This window comes from Myotis nattereri (assembly GCF_964212035.1).
Source record: "Myotis nattereri genome assembly, chromosome: 9".
In the NCBI taxonomy this organism is placed as follows: domain Eukaryota; kingdom Metazoa; phylum Chordata; class Mammalia; order Chiroptera; family Vespertilionidae; genus Myotis; species Myotis nattereri.
This window is the reverse complement of record NC_138084.1, coordinates 20,465,177-20,482,986: the sequence shown is the minus strand read 5'-3', so window position 1 is coordinate 20,482,986 and position 17,810 is coordinate 20,465,177. Positions and strand designations below refer to the sequence as shown.

Below are 17,810 nucleotides of genomic sequence, written 5' to 3'. Positions count from 1 at the left end.
GCTAAAGACGCTGGAAGAGGCAGTGAGCTCAGTTAGGACCCAAGGTTTGACTTAATGATATGAAATTCCCACAGATCAGACTTTGTAGGAACTTAAAATTTTTCTGCATTGTCCAAGAGGTGATCAGTCCTTCAGGAGCATAACTGAATATGGGAAGCAAGGGAAGCATTGAAAAGCTAGCAAGCTTGATACAATCCATTCATTGAGAACAGAAAAAAAAATGTCCCTGGGGAAAAAACTGTAAACATTTGGAGGTCTCCCCAGCCGAGAGGCAGACAATTTAAATACAACTTGCTTTGCAGACTTGAGTGTATCGTTTCACTCTTTCTGACCTTAGGGAATTTGAGTTGATGGTCTCTAGCTCCAGAATTGTTCACATATTCTGGCAACTTGGCTTCTTCCTTGCTCTTGTGGTTTAATAGACCAAATATGCCATGTTGACCCCTTTTTCTAATCTTAATAACCAGTCTTTTAAGCTGCATCCATATTGTCATGTATTGCAAGATTTCTTTCTTATTTTAAAGCTGACCTTGAGGACATTGTGCTAAGTATAATAAGCCAGTCACAGGAGGACATGCTTTACTGTAACTTATATAAGGTATGGTAAATAGTCAAACTCATAGAAGCAAAGACTAGAATGGTGGTTGCCAGGATCTGGGGGAAGAGGGAATGGGGAGCTGCTGTACAACATGTATAATGTTTCAATTGTGCAAGATCAATTCTAGAGGTCTGCTGCACAACACTGTGCCTATAGATAGCGATGCTACATGGTGCATTTAAAAAGCTGTCAAGAGAATAAATCTTATGTTAAGTATTTTACTGCAATAAAAAAAAGAAAATCGAGAAGAAAGATATCAAAGATTTACCCCAACTTAAGGATTTTTTTAAAAGTCTCTATACTTCTGAATTTCTTTCTGCAGATTTCAGTTCTCTGCCCAAAGGCTACAAATGTGATCTGAGCCTGAAGCTAGAACCTGGGGTCTAGTTGGTAGCCTGTAGCTTACTGCACTCTCAGATACCATGCAAATTCATTTTCTTTTATTATATTTTGTCTGTTTTGTTTTAAATAGAGTGTAACATAGCAAATGCAATCAAAAGGGGAATAAGGTTTGAAGAAGAAAACAAAAAATTTCCTTAAATCTTAACTATCACCTACTGACTGCTATTTTATATATATCCTTTACAGTCTCCTTTTCTCCTTTCTCATTTTGCCTCCTCTTTCTTTATATATGTTTATACACATCATAACTCTACATAAACAGAATCATTCTAACCATTACACTAAACATTATTCTGTGGGCATCATTGACACTAATACATATAGATATTACCCAGCCTAAATTTAAAAGCCAAGTGGCAAATTCTGACACATGCTACAACATGAATGAACCTTGTAATACTAGTAAGCCAGTAATAGAAGGACAAATATTGTATGATTATACTTCTGTAAGGTACCCAGAGTACTTAAATTTATAGGAACATATAAAACTGAAAGCAACAAATGAACCAACAAGAAAAAAACCTCATAGACAAAGACAACAGAATGGGGTGACCAGAAGGAAGGGGGGTTGGAGGGTAGTAAAGGGTAAAGGGGTCAAATATATGGTGACAGAAGATTTGCCTTTGTGTGGTGGGCACACAATGCAATATACAGACAATGTATCATAGAACTGTATACTTGAAACTTATAAAATTTTATCAATGTCACCCCAATAAATTTAATTTTCTTTTTAAATTAAATGGTTACCAGGGCCTGGGAAGAGAGAAAAACAAGGTGTTACTGTTTAATGGGCATGGAGTTTCAGTTTGGGAAGATGAAAAAATTGTGGAGTTCAGTCGTGAGGATGGTTTCACAAGGAATCTCCACATTGATACCATCATCTCCAAACTCTACAGTCTGTGAAGGATCCTTTGTCCTCCACATTCACCACATGGATACAAATGTAAGGTAGCCCCCAAATTTCTGAGTCAGTTCTAAAAATGCCCACTTTGGAGACAAATAAATCATAGCTTGGGGAACAACTTCTCTGCACACAGCAATTTTCTCTAATACAAAATTAAAATGGAACAAGGGGGTCTTAATGCAGGATTCAATCTAATTTGTTGAGAGCGTATTCTGTGTAAGATTGAGTGAAACATCAGAAAAACACAGAGAATTGTAGAAAATCACAACTTCAAAGCGTGAAGGAAGCTTAAGGATGGTTTCACCCAGTTCTCTTATTTGGAAGGAGAGTAAACTGAGGCCCATAGAGGGAAATCAACTCACCAATTCATGCAGGTGGTCAGCAGCAGAGACAAGGCAAGATTCTAATTCCTGGCTGTCTGTTAAAAAACAACAACACAGTAATCTCCCCCAAAATTTATGATCCAAACCAAGGTGCCTCCCTGTTCCTGCAGCCCAGCCCTGTGTGTTGTGGCTGGTGGGCCAGGTCACTTCTGGAGAGCTCTCAGCCAGAACTTCCTACTGTTCCTGCCACAAAGATTTTGCTGCTTTGCTCTCCAATCTCTGAGACTTCCTGTCCCTCATCCAGAGTAATGTTTATGATTACACAAGATATGAGTCTTGCTGTACTTATGCGCAGTTTATACAAAAAATGTACCCAGAAGGTTTCCTCTTTCTACATTTCAAGGTCTGGAAAACGACACAAATTAGAAGTAACACACAAGAAAGAGCTTGTGAGGGCGAGTGAGTTGCATGGCCCTGTTTAGAATTTGTTTCCTGCATGCCTATAGGTAATTCAGCTAGTTCCTTTTGGTCGGAATTTTTTTACCTACTAGATGGGGATGGAGAATAATAATTCCACTATATGGCTGTTGGGAAAAATAAAGCGAAAGGATGTTAAGAGCTCATTAAAAGTAGGCACTCAATAATTAGTGATAATGGTAATGTTCATTGGAATTTGGCAGAATTTATTTTCCCATTTCCCAGGTCTTGGCAAACTGAAAGCAACCCGTGGGAACTCATTTCCTAGTTGGTACTTCTTTTGGGTGCCTCTTCATTCTCTCCCTCTGGCTTCGTAAATTCCTAACTTCGTGCTCAGCGAAGTCCAGGCACATCTTTGGAAGGATGTCTGTAGAGTGGGATCAAGAGGCAGAGCCATCAGGGCTGCAAACAAGCTCATATTCTGGGAAGTACAGATTGTTGAGGGAACATTGTTTCTATTTTCACATTCCTTTTAAGGCGGCTGGGAGAACAGCCTTTGCTCAGAAGGAGGGGCATGGCAAAGGTGGCAGTAGCAACAGCTAGAAGCATGTCATGCTCCATGCTTTCTCAATTTCCTGAAGGCTGGAAAGACTGGCCCCCAGGAGAGGAGAAAATCTAAGCCAGTGGAGTTTAAAAAACTTAGAAAATGCTTGGAGAGAATTTTAATCCCATCTCTTTAGTCTCCAGACCAGATATTGCTGAACAAACCACAGATCACTGGTCAAGTCAGGGGGGCGGGGGAAAGCAGGATGAGGATCCACATCTCTTGGCAGCTGAGCTCAGGCTTACACCTCAGCAACAGTCTATCATTTTGTCACCTCCATCCCCATGACCAACATCATCTTAATTTACGAACACCGTCATGGTCCAGAACTTCCTCTGGGTCTGTGACCTGCTTTGAACAAATTGCCAAAGAAGAATCTTGGTCATTTGGGCTTCTCTCACATCTCTCCTGTGTCTCAGAAGGAATGTGTGGAAAAATCAGTTGAATATCAGGCCAGTTTTATCATATGTAAAATCATAATATAAAGTTCTTCTGAATTGTTGTGAGGAGTAAGTCATGCATAAAGTCATGTATGTGTGTCCTATATAAAATGTCCTGCATAGAGTCTGACAAATAATAAAAGGCAAGAAAATCTGTATTCCTGGTGCAACATCTTCTTCCACCCTCTTCATTGAAAAATGTACTTCCTCTCTAGATTAATCTCTAGTCTCTATGTGTAATTCTTTTTACGTTTACTCTAAACTCATTCTTCTCCAATTGATTGAAATATCCTCAGCCCTTTCCAAAGAATCCTTGGCTCTAGACTGGCAAATGACTCATGGTGCTAAAATCTCTTCAAGGGTTTGTCTAAGGATTTCCCAATTTCCCATCCTCCCACCTAAGCTGACTGTGAAGCTAGTAAAAGTGGAAGTGTGTCTCACCTCTCTACTGACCTTGAATGGAGGTGACAGAGATTTTTTCTTCTCCTCCAGAAATAGATAAGACAGAGTGCATCCACTATGGAAAACAGTATGGATGTTCCTCAAAAAATTAAAAACTGAATTCCCATTTGAACCAGTGATCCCACTTTTAGGAATATATCCTAAGAAACCTGAAACATTCATCAGAAAGAATATATGCACCCCTATGTTCATAGCAGCACAATTTATAATAGCTAAGATTTGGAAACAGCCTAAGTGCCCATCAGCAGATGAGTGGATAAAAAACTGGTACATTTACACAATGGAATACTATGTGACTATGAAAAAGAAAGAACTCTTACCATTTGCAACAGCTTGGATGGATCTGGAGAGTATTATGCTGAGAGAAGTAAGCTAGCCAGAGAAAGATAAGTATCACATGATCTCACTCATATGTGAAATCTAATGAACAAAATAAACTGATGAAATAATTGATCCAGAGACATAAAAATCATTGAACAGACTGTCGAACCTCAAAGGGAAAGCAGAGGAGGGTGGGTGGGAAGAGATCAACCAATGAACTTCTATGCATATCTGCATAACCCATGGCACAGACAATGGGGTGGGGAGGGCCTGAAGTGGGAGATGGGGGATGGGGGCGTGATGGAAGAGATCAATGCAGGGGCAGGGAGGGGGAAAGGGAGAGGACTTATGTAATACTTTCAACAATAAAGATTTTTTTAAAACACAGAAAGAAGATTCTAGGGCATCTACGCATGTATTGAGCAGATATAATTTACTTATTAATAGGACACCTTCTGAAAATTAGCAGTTAACACATTTGGACCTCATTTTCCAGTTATAAAAGCCATTTTTTTCCTAAAAGCTTGAATATAATTTCCATGAGATGAGGCAAAAACTTTGCCACCTAGGTACCAATTCTATCCTCTATATTCTCAATCTTCTTGAAAAAATATTAATTTTAACATAGTATATATATTGAAATACAGTAATATTTAATGTTGTTAGAAGACAATATTACTTAGAATATTGCTTTTTACTTTTAAAATATGAGACATTTTATCAAACATATGACAATTGTTTTTCTCTATTGATTTCACCCTCTAATTTGAATGCTATGAGGAAAAAAACTGTTGAATATAAGCACAAAAATGGAAGTGTAGGGAATTATTATCATTCTATTTATAAATTTTAAATCATTTAAAATGCTCCTGTTAACAAAGATTTTTCATTAATTCCTTCTGTTTAATATTGGCACACTCTGATATTAGTCCACTATTCATATAATTTGTAGTGCTTGTCTGGATGTGAGTTCATTTTTATTAAGGTGTTAGTTATTACAATCCAATGCTTATGTTTATATAGCATCAAATGTTTAGTGTGAGTGGTGACCACTTATCTGATTTAGAAGACATGTAAGGAATTTTAGGAAGCCTCAATTAACTTGCTTTCCAAACCTTTGTAATATAATCATTGAATTTTCCAAACACAAAAACATTGACAGGCCGCTGTGGTTCTTAATTCTGTGATAAATTTGGAGAGAAGACAGACAACTGTCTTTGCAATTAAATTTGACTAAGCTATCTGTTCCAAAAATTTGCCATAATTAGGAGAGTCAAGTAAGTCTTACACATTTTTTTTTCTAAACCAAATAATGTTAGCACTGTTATAAATTTCTGTTGTTAATGTCTGTTAAAAAGTAGCTGCATACAAAAGGACTTCTTAAAACGGGCCTGATAACAATGCACATCTGTTTCTTATCTTCGCCAGGTCATTGTCCACTTCCCCTAACTGAAACGACATTGTTCCTTTTTGTACACTTTGTTTTTTCCTTTTTCCTCTGAGAGTCCCCTATACCTATTATTCTAAATTTTTACAAACTTTTAGAAATCAAGAGGGCTTCATTAAATTTGAGAGAATTTATAATGAAGTTAATTTCTCTCTATAAGTAGGTAAAAATGCCTTTTCTCTTCCTTAACATTGTTTATTTCACCAGGAGTCATTCTTTTTTTTTTTCTTTTTTACGTTAAGTTTTAATGTGTCACTCTTTTGGTAACTTTTTGGTTGACCGTAAGAAACAATACTGGCCTTGGAATGAGGCCACCGAGATTTTTGCCTTACCCTTTGCTTTTCAAACGCAGGTGCAGTAATGGTATTTGTTCCCCCCTACATAGTTTTCAAATGCCTTAACTTCACAAACATAAAATCCACTTGCATTGTGTTGTACTATTTATATTTAAAAGCAAGAGTATCAACAGCCAAGGGGGCCATAATTATGTCTCTATGTAAGGGGTATTGGAGCAGGTTAGATCATTCTTATATCACTAAGTAGAAAGACATTAATAAATTATAGTTTTAATTCTTCACAACTCTGCTCACTATCCACAGCACAGAAGAGCATCTCTTACCCACATATCTTCACGGGAGGCAATAGATCATTCTGTTGGCATGAAGTGGCTTCTCCCTTCGTGTGTCATTATGAATGGGAAATTCTGGAAGCATGCACATATGATAAAGTCACTCATCTGATTATTCTACATTTTTCTATGCGTGCAGTGAACAAATGGGAAGCCAATGTCTAGTTGATGGCTACGAAATCTACCTGGGCTGATGTCACTGCTACAGACATGAGAAGCCATACAGAAACCAGGAGAACAAAAACACATAAAAAATGCAGACACAGACATACATACAAACAATTCCCTCAATAAAAAATGCAACACAAATAATTCTGCTGCCAAAATTTCCATTTGATTTTTCACACAGCTGTAACTGTACAAGCTAGAAATTAAATCCTATTCATACTCCAAGCTCATTGAGTTTTTCATACATGAAACTTTCACGGAAACAAACTGAGGTGTCCCTGGTCCTAGCACAGGCAATTTGCTAGCTAAATCTGTGGTCTCCTCAACAATTGCATTTGAAGATAATTAATGGCCTACACCCATGACCTACTTATGTCCAGAGTCACCTTGAGATATTTTGATGCAGTTATAGGTAAAAGTATTTATGAGACCCTGAAAATCCAAATTGATGTAATAATAGGCTAGTGATAATTGGTGTAATAATTGGCTGGTATTATAACATCACTTGTTCCCTTATTAACTAATCTTGCTTCCCTAAGGTAATAATAGTTCTGTAGAGCATTAACAATCAATGGAAGAAAACAGATTATATAAATCCCTGTAGGCAACACACCACATAAAAACAATACTGGCCTTGGAGTTAGGAGCTCTGAGTCTGAATCGTAACTCAGGGCAGCCCCATTTCCCAACCTGTTTAATACTAGGGATAAGCAAAACCAGAGACTCTCTAAGGCCATTACAACTATAATCCTATCTAATAATAGACAAACATGGTAATTGACCACACCTTCGCTACGCCTCCCATTGGCTAATCAGCACGATATGCAAATTAACCACCAACAAAGATGGCGACTAATTTGCATACTGCAGGCAAGGCGGGACACCACCATCCTGCCTGCCCCACCACCACCTGGGCCTGCTATTTTCGACCCGGGACAGTGGGGCAGGACAGCGTTATCCCTCCTGCCCTCCCGCCATCCGAGCCTGCTATCTGTGACCTGGGGTGGCGGGTGTCCATGTGCTACCCGACCCGGGGCAGCCAGGCAGGGCAGCAGCAATCCACCGGCCCACCCGGGTGTCCCGTGTGCAACCCAAACCGGGGCGGCGCCCCAACCCCTGGATCAGCCCTGCTGTGTGCGCGACCCTGGGAGGCTGGCCAGGCACCAAGGGATCGGGCCTGCCATCTGCCACCTGGGGAGTGGGCCTAAGCCAGCAGGTGGTTATCTCCCAAGGGGTCCCAGACTGTGAGAGGGCATAAGTGGGGCTAAGGGACCCCCCACCTCTCCCTCCCCCACCAGTGCACAAATTTTTGTGCCCCGGGACTCTAGTCTATATATAAAAGCCTAATATGCTAAGTGTCCAACCCTTTCGACCGGTTGCTATGACATGCACTGACCACCAGGTGCAGACACTCCAACTGGTAGGTTAGCTTGCAGCTGTGGTCCAGCCAATCAATCAGGACTGGGCTAGATGGGCTGGACTGGCCCTGGAGCCAATCTCCCACGGTTCCTCCCCATCCTCTAAAATATTTCTTCTAATTAGTTTCCTTTCAATGTGCACAAATCTGTGCACCAGGCCTCTAGTATTAAATAATGGCGTGTCCCAAAGTGTCGGAAGAGGTATATAAGGTAATTATTAGTGAAGATCATTTTGAACCTTGCTCTGTTAGGATATCTTCAGGTTTATTTTCTCATTTGCATGAACTATGTTTATTCTTTCTAGAGATGCCTGTTTTAGTCTATCAATTAGAGATTGCATTTAGTTCTATGCCACAGATTCCTGAACACCAAAGCTTAGGAAAGTAAGGTTATCCAAGATGTCAAAGGAGGCTGTCTGGAGCTAATGAAGAAGATTCATGATATCCTCAGTGTTTTGAGCTCCTCTATCTTTCTGCTCAACTATTCATAGTGGGCTTTCATCTTCCTGGGAGCTGTATAATAGCAAGCTGGATGCTTTACCATCAGCTTCCTTTCACCTTCCCATAGGAAGAAGAAAGATATGAAAAGGAGAAGTGATGCCTTAAATAAGGAATTGGCACTTTCCCAAGAATCTCCCAGCAAAATTCCTCTTGGGAGTTATTGGCCAGAGCCATATCACACTGACATTTCTATCCACTAGGAAGACTGCAAAATATAGTCTCTTAGCTGTGCACTGTTCTATTGCTGAATAAAGTCACCATCATTTTGGTGAAAGACAGAGAGGCCAGATAGAGAGAGGTAAACTATCTGTTTACAATTATTGTTGAATTTGCAAGATAATTCCTTGGTGAACTGGGTTTCATCCTCATGGGAGCTGTACAATAGCAAGCTGGATGATTCACCATCAGCTTCCTTTTGTCTTCCCATAGTCAAAAGAATGATAATTTGCATACTTCAAGTAACTAGTTATGAGCTCATTTAAAGGTCTAGCTGCAAATATTTAAAAAAATATGAAATGGCATGTTTAAGACTTGGTAAGGTGTCTTCCTAAGTATTTTCTTAAGCCAGACAGTGAGAGTGGATATAGAACCATTTTACTATCACTTTGCAGATATTATTAAAAAACATTATTTGAAAGAATTTTATATTTCATCTTTAAACCCCCTCACACAACCCCTATATTATATCAAATTTTAATGACATTTTAAAAAAATTTGTTCATCAATGTTTTTCTATATTTTTGGCTAGCAATTAATTTTCACCACAAAAGACAATTATTTCTAGGAAATAAATCAAAGCTGAGTTTGTGTCTCATTACAACTACTTTAATCCACTGAAACTGGAGGATGATTATAAACTTTGAACAACAGGACTTGTTTTAAACAATTCATTTTTCCCACCCAGAGTGCAAGTTCTCAGTCTACTATTTGCATAACCAGCAGAAAGCATCCTTCTTACCAGCTGGAAAACCCCATACTTTCCCCCTCAGTAAGCGCTTAGTGAATTTGCTCTCTGATATTTCCTTAGAGAAATGCAAATTGTTTGCATATCTTGGCTCTTATAAAAAATGCTGCAGTGAAAATAGGGGTGCATGTATCTTTTCGAATTAGTGTTTTGGGTTTCTTTGGATATATACCCAGAAGTGGAATCACTGGGTTGTAAGGCACTTCTATTGTTAATTTTTTGAGGAACCTTCACACTGTCTTCCATAGTGGCTATGCCAATCAGCACTTCCACCAACAGTGTTCACTTTTCTCCACATCCTTGCCAGCACTTGTTGTCAGTTGATTTATTGGTAATAGCCATTCCAACAAGCATGAAGTGATATCTCATTGTGTTTTTAATTTGCATTTTTCTGATGATTAGTGATGTTGAGCATCTTTTCATAAGTCTATTGTCCATCTATATGTTCTCTTTGGAGAAGTCTATATTCAGGTCCTCCATCCATTTTTTAATTGGACTGTTTGTTTGTTTGTTTTGTTGAGTTATATGAGTACTTTTTAAATGTTGGATATTAACCCCTTATCAGATGTATCATTGGCTGCTGGGGTCCAACCCCAGCGGGTCCAGGGGTCCCCAAAGGTGTGGACGGAGTCGGCGAAGAGGGAATGACACAGAGACAGTGTTCAGTTGATCAGCAGCCTAGCCAGGATCTCCAGCCAGGATCTCCAGCCAAGTTCTGGTCTGGATCTCCAGAGAGGTTCTGCTTAGCATCTCCAGCCAGGTTCTGTGTCCAGTTGTCTTGCTAGGTTCTCCAGACAGGTTCTCCAGCCAGGTTCTGTAGCCATGTTCCCTCGCTAGGTTCTCTAGCCAGGATCTGTCCAGGATCTCCTGCCATGTTCAGTCACCAGGTTCTAGTCAGGTTCTCTTGCCAATTTCTGTAGTCAGGTTCAGTCCAGGATCTTTTGCCATGTTCTCTCGCTAGGTTCTGTCTCTAGGTTCTGAGGCCAGTTTCTGTCCAGGATCTTTTGCCATGTTCTCTCCAGCGAAGTTCTTCTGTCCCTAGAGAACATTCTGTGTAGGTTCTGTGCCTAGGTTCTGTCTCTCTCTCTGTCTCTTGCTGTCTTATTACATCTGTATTTATACCAGTTGATTCAATCCTATCAATCTCTATTACAAAGGTTAGGGCGTTTCTTATCTCCATTCCAGGGAGTAAAGATTATGTAGCTTAAGCATGATTGTTCATAGTTAAAGTGATTAATTACCCACCTGGCACTTAGTTAAGAGGTTTTATTCCCTCCCTAACTTCAGGGGAAAATCCCTACCTGGGGAAACAACCTTTCTCAGAGACCTTGGTTAAAACACATAGTGCCAAGAAGGTGAGCAAAAATATTAAGAACAGTATGCCATATATGCCAGGTCCCTTGAAACAGCAAGGATGGACCGGCTCCCGGCAAATTCCCCCTTTTTTATTTTTTAAAAGCAGGCATTAAAAAGAAAAACCTGAAATGCTCTCTTGTATCCATTTTAAGAATAGGCTTGGCGCTTTCCGCTATTACCTGAGTCCTGATCTATCACCCCAGGGAGAGCTTGCCAATCCTGCACTTTCCCGGGGTGGAAAGGCTGCAGTGGGGTTAAGAATAAGGCTCCTTGGGCCTACCTTCTCCCATGCCATTACATTTACCTTTCCTTCCTCAGAAAAGCATGGACATACTTCTTTTATAAAACATTCTTTCTGACTGGGAGTAACCTTAATTCCTCTGCTAGTAAGCATATGTGTTAAAAGATCAATACAGAGTCTTATTTCTTTAGACTCAGTATGGCACATCTTCTTAATCTAAAGATCAATACAGAGTCTTCTTTCTTTGGACTCAGTATGGCACATCTTCTCAATCTAAGAATCAATACAGAGTCTTCTTTCTTTGGACTCAGTATGGCACATCTTCTCAATCTAAGTTCTGTACTATCCATCTTCTTACCCTACTTATCCTCTATAGGGGGGTCTGTAGCACCCTGGTGGAGTCCTATCCATCCGGAGTGTGGGGGTTCTCAATGGGGCGGGGGGCTTACCTAGGGGAATCCTGTTCCAGGGGTTCCCAAAGGTGTGGATGGAGTCGGCGAAGACTATCCACCCTCTTCCTATGGTGGAGTCCTATCCGTCCCGAGTGCGGGGCGCTTACCTAGGGGTCCCTGTTCGGTCGCCAGATGCCGGGGTCCTGCCCCAGCAATTGGCAAATAACCAAGTCTTCTTTAAGGAAATCCTATGGCGTCAAGGAATTTAATAGTTCAATTCCTAAAGCATGAATATATGCAACATGGAGAACCCAAAACTAATATAGCCCTTTTCTCCTATTCAGATTTTCAAAATCTTTGTGCCTCACAGCGTTCAAAGGAAACAGCCTTACTCTTTCCCCACAACTGTCCTTTCCAAACATTCTCAGTGTGCCTAGTTCCCCTCAGCTTCTTATTTAAAATATAAGATGAATTACTGACAGCAAGTGAAGAGTTCTCCAGTCCCTTCAGTAACAAAATGCACAATCTTACTCAAGAATCAAAACTCAGTCGTCAATGACAGTGAACACATTTTTCTTTCCTCAGTTAGGGTCTGCTTTAGACAGAACACCTGTCTAAAATGGGAAGAAGAAAGAAATGTTCTCTCTCTCTCTCTCTCTCTCTCTCTCTCTCTCTCTCTCTCTCTCTTAAATCTGTCCTTTGCTAGCTTGATAAAGGGATTTCTGATTCTTGCTGAGCTAAGGGTAGAAATGAGAAGAGCTGAGGAGCAGAAAATGTCTTCTTTCATTGGTACTTTCCCAACTGAATGTCAGGGGTTGGATGTCCTGTGGTTCCATCATGGGGTTCATTGGCTATGGTTCCCTCAAAATTCTAATGCACTTACTCAGCTGGTTGCTCATAGTTCCTCCTTTGCCCCATCCCTGAGTGTCCTGAGAAAATCTCCAGCTTCAAGATCTCCTTGTTTCTTCCTGATGTCCTTTTGAAGCGAGCTCTAAGACCACCTAGCTATGGTTTCTTTCACGTGGCTTACATGTAGGGCAGGCCATCCCAATACCACCTATTCTTCCTGTATAGTTGTAGCAGACAGACTCTAGGCAGGCTCTCAGGATTCCTGCCTTCTAGAACTCTAGAACTCATGTCTTTTGTGATTGCCTCCCTTGGGTATAGGCAAGACCAGTGGCTTGCTTTAAATCAATAGAATAAGGCAAAGGCACCAGGCTGTATGTGACTATGTGTAGGTGGTTAAATAGTTGCAGTGTAAAAGGTTGTAGCATCTGTCTCTTTCTCTTCCTTGCTGGCTTTGAGGAAGCAGGCAGCTATTTAGGGGCCTCTATGTGGCAAGGAACTGTGGACAGCATTTAGGAATTGAGAGTGGCCTCTAGCCAACAGCCTACAAAGACCTCCAATAAACACCAGTGAGAAAATGGGGCCCGTTGTCCTACAACTACTAAGAATTGGATTATGATAACAACAGTGGAAGCTTGAACTTGACTCTTTCCTTAGTCAAGCCTCAGTTGACACCAAAACCATGCCAACACTTTGATTTCAGCATTGTGTGATCCTGAAGCAAACAATGCAATTAAGCCATGCCGAGTCCTGACTCATAGATACTAAGATAATAAAAGTGTGTTGTTTTAAACCTCTAAGGTTATGATAATTCATTACTCAGAAGTAAATAAATACACTGGCCATCAGTGTCTAAAGCCCCAGTCTCAGCTTTTTTGGGTTCCTCTGAATATGTTAGACTCACATCTACTGCCTTCCCCAAACTGTGATAATCTATTTACACTAAGATCCCCACATGATCCCATTGAATCCTGTCTTTCTGAGCTTAAAGAAGGGGGAAATGCCCTCTTCCTCCTCATATAGAGTAGGAGGAAGAGGGAAGACACACAAAAGTTAATTTGCTTTTCATTTATTTATTTTATTGTTGATTACAGATGTCTCCCATCCCCCCTCCTTTACTCAGCCCCACCACCCACCCAGGTCTTCACCACCCTATTGCCGGTGTCCATGGGCTATGCATATAAATATTTAAGTTCTTTGGTTTATCTCTTCTTGGAATATCCCCCCAAACCCACGTTGAAATATGTCAGTCTGTTCCATGCCTCCCTACTTCGGGTCTTATTTTGTTGGTCAATACATTTTGTTCATTAGATTCATCAAATAAGTGAGATCATATGATATTTGGCTTTCTCCAGTTGGCTTATTTCACTTAGCATAATAATAAAATTCTCCAACAAAGTTTTCAAGCAATCTTCTGTTTCTAATAAAATTCTCTTAGTCCCATCTAAATCTTTAAATTTATTTTTCTTTAAAGGCTGGTTGAGAAAACCGTTTGGGGCTCTTTTTTAATTTGTTCTTGGGTGAATGGCATTTCATTTTGTAAATTGGAAGCAATGGTCATCTACCAGGCAAATCAAGAAAAGGGTGATAAGAGTGGTCCCTCCAGGTGCAGGCAACAAGGGGGAGCATTGTCTGTAGAAAATTTTAAAGCAACACCAAAACTTCCATCTGTCTTTATCACCTAAGTGTAAAGCAATTCTAAACAATATTGATGATAAATTCTCCAATCTAAAAATGGCCTGTTCCTGGCCCAGATGCCTCCCACTGCCCCCTACCCCCCTCCTTGTGTTATCTATTCTCTTTGGGTCTCAGATGAAACTGAGCAGTCTCCTGCCTACTTAAGTCCTGTTACCTCCAAATGGACAGCTTAGCCACTAACATTTACAATGCCCTCTACCCTCTCTCAGGACACTTTGCTACCATCTGCTGGGCAGTTGTAAAAAGTACTCAAATCCATGATAGCTGTAAAAATGAATGGATCTTCTTTGATTTCTGTGTAGTGTTCTACTGGTACACTCGTGTGTGTGTGTGTGTGTGTGTCTGTGTGTGCGCGCGCGTGCAACTTTAAGAAAGCAGATGGAATATTCAGCATTATCTAAGACATAAAGAATTAAAATGCAAAATTTCCACCATATATTGATTTTCTTTTGATCTAGCAGGAGTGGTGGCAGAAAGATACTTGAGTGGGCCTGGGGGGCAGAGAGGAAGGGTTGGGCTCTTTGGAGGAAAAACAGGAGTCAAGCTCCAGATGGGTAAAAGAATCAGTAAAGTTGAAGTGTGAAGAACTTATATGAGGAAAGATGAGCATTTTTTATTACAGAATATAAAAAGAGACTTGACTACATTGACATATTTCTGGATGTCATTTATTCCAAAATGTATTTCCAAAAAAAACCATTGTGGAACTTGATGTTAGTTTAAAGATCATATGGAATGAGTGCATCAAGTCAAAGCATTTTTAAAAAGAAATGCTGAGCCCAGCCCCTGCCTCCAGTGCACATTAAAGAGCCAACACCATGATGGACTCCAAGTACTTCACAACCAAAAAAAAGGAGAAGTCTTTGAATTAAAGGTTAAGCTCAGTAATGAAAAGAAAGAAAAGAGGAAGGGGGCTGGGAAGAAGGGATTGCTGCTATGACTGTAAGGGAGGATGTTAGCTCTCTCTTTCCAGATATAGTGAAGGGTGTGCAGACTGAGGACCTGTAACTAAAGAAGCTTGTGTATCTCTACTGGATGAACCATGCCAAGAATCAGCCAGATATGGCATCATGGCTGTCAACAGCTTTGCTAAGAACTGTGATTATCCCAATCCTCAGATTCTGGCTTTGGCAGTCAGTACCATGGAGTGCATCCAGGTGGACAAGATGACAGAATATCTCCATGAGCCCCTCCCCAACTGCTTGAAAGATGAAGAACCCCATGTTCGGAAAACAGCAGCTATCTGCATGGCAAAAGTCTATGATATCAATGCCCAAATGATGGAAGATCAGGGATTTCTGAATTCTCTGTGTGATCTCATAGCAGATTCAAATCTAATGGTGGTGGCTAATGCTGTAGCAGTGTTATCTGAAATCAGTGACTCTCACCTAAACAGAAAATTACTGGATCTGAACCCACAGAACATTAATAAGCTGCTGACGTCCCTGAATGAGTGCACTGAATAGGGCCAGATTTTCATCCTGGACTTTCTGTCCAATTACAGCCCTAGAGATGATCAGAAGACTCAGAGCATCTGTGAATAAGTAACGCCCCAGCTATCTCATCCAAAACAGCAGTGGTGCTTTCAGCAGTAAGAGTCCTAGTGAAACTTCTAGAGTTATTACCCAAGGAATCTGACTACTACAATATGCTGCTGAAGAAGTTGGCCCTCTCCTGTCACTTTGCTGTCTGGGAAGCCAGAGGTTTAGTACGTTGCCCTGAGAAACATCAACCTAATTGTCTAGAAAAGTCCTGAAATCTTAAATCAGGAAGTCACAGACTTCTTTGTGAAGAATGATTCCATTTGTGTTAAATTACAGAAGTTGGACATCAGATCCATTTGGCATCCTAAGCCAATATTGCTCAGGTTCTGGCAGAGCTGAAGGAATATGTCACAGAGGTGGATGCTGACTGTTCACAAAGCTTTGTGGGCCATTGGACAGTGTACCATGGGGAAGGACATGTAATAGGAATAGGACCACAGTTGTTTAGTGATTATTCACCTTACTAACTATAGATAAGAGGTTTTCTTATAGACCCTGGGAAACTGGAGGATGTATTGCAAGAAGAAAAACAGGGCTGTAAAAGATAATGCAACCTTGAAGCCAGATGGGTCCACTACTCAGAAAAGAAATATATTTTAGCCAAAACCGGTTTGGCTCAGTGGATAGAGCGTCGGCCTGCGGACTGAAGGGTCCCAGGTTCGATTCTGGTCAAGGGCATGTACCTGGGTTGTGGGCATATCCCCAGTAGGAGATGTGCAGGAGGCAGCTGATCGATGTTTCTCTCTCATCGATGTTTCTAACTCTCTATCTCTCTCCCTTCCTCTCTGTGAAAAATCAATAAAATATATATTTAAAAAAAAAGAAAAATATATTTTGAAAGCAGACCAAAGACAGGAGATGCTTTGACTTGGTTGCTGTGTCTGGACCCTGACCCCATCTGGGAGTTTGCCTCAGGAACAACAACCATTCTCCGGTTCCAGGAACAGGCTAAGCTGTTTTTAACATCATAGAAGATTAGCCACCTTGTTATCAGGCTTTGAGTTCCTGGAGGCCAGACTGCAGACGTTACACTCCTCTTCCCTTGTTACACTCCAGCTGCACGTAGTTATTTTCCCTCACCCCTATATAGTCAGCCAGCTGGCAGAAGAAAGGGGAGCAGGGTTTTTCCAGGGCATGAAGACCACTCCTCACTCCATATTGGCACCAATCCCATACAATAAAAGGCTAATATGCAAATTGTCCCCTCGGGAGTTCAACCACTCGCTATGACATGTGCTGACCACCAGAGGCGGCATGGAACAAAGGTCCTGGTCAGCAGCCAGAAGGCCCCGATCAGCCCTGATTGCCAGCCAGGCCTAGGGACCCTACTCATGCACAAATTTTGTGCACCAGGCCTCTAGTATGAAATAAAGACTCATAAATGATTCAACCTTGTCTCTGCTTTTTGACTCAGTAGTGACAGGCAGCTTTGGACACATTTAGTGTCTAGTTTTACCATCCAGGTAGAGCAATCTACAGAATGTCATATAAGCACACTGCTTGATCTCAACCAGACCAAAGTAAATTATGTGGTCCAAGAGTTGACTGTTGTCATCAGGGACATCTTGCACAAGTACTCCAACAAGTGTTAAAGCATCATGGACACTCTGTATGAGCACTTAGATTCTCTGGATGAGCCAGATGCTCAAGTCAGATGATTTGGATTATGGGAGAATATGCTGAAGGAATCGACAATGTTGATAAGTTGCTAGAGAGCTTCCTGGAAGGTGTTCATGATGAGAGTACCCAGGGGCAGCTCACTCTGCTCACTGCCATAGTGAAGCTGTTTCTCAAGAAACCATCAGAAACACAGGAGGTGGTACACCAGGTCTTGAGTTTGTCAACACAGGATTCTAATAATCCTGATCTTCGAAATAGGGGCCATATTTATTGGCAGTTTCTCTTAATGGACCATGTCACAGCCAAAGAAGTAGTCTTGCTTGAGAAGCCACTAATCTCTGAGGAGACAGATCTTACTAGGCTGACTCTGCTGGATGAGCTCATCTGCCATATTGGTTCTTTGGCCTCTGTGTACCACAAGCCTCCCAATGCTTTTGTGGAAGGAAGTAACGGAATCCATTGCAAACATTTGCCAATACATCATGGGAGCACCAATGCAGGTAATTTTTGTAGGTAG

The 17,810-nt window shown here is 40.9% G+C and overlaps 1 pseudogene across 1 annotated transcript; it reads left to right on the top strand.

Moving 5' to 3' along the window:
• Window positions 1-14,947: 14,947 nt before the first annotated feature.
• LOC308525391 (AP-2 complex subunit beta-like) lies at window positions 14,948-17,810 on the top strand (annotated as a pseudogene). The gene is made up of 2 exons: window positions 14,948-16,071; window positions 17,124-17,810. The product of its transcript is annotated as an AP-2 complex subunit beta-like (transcript).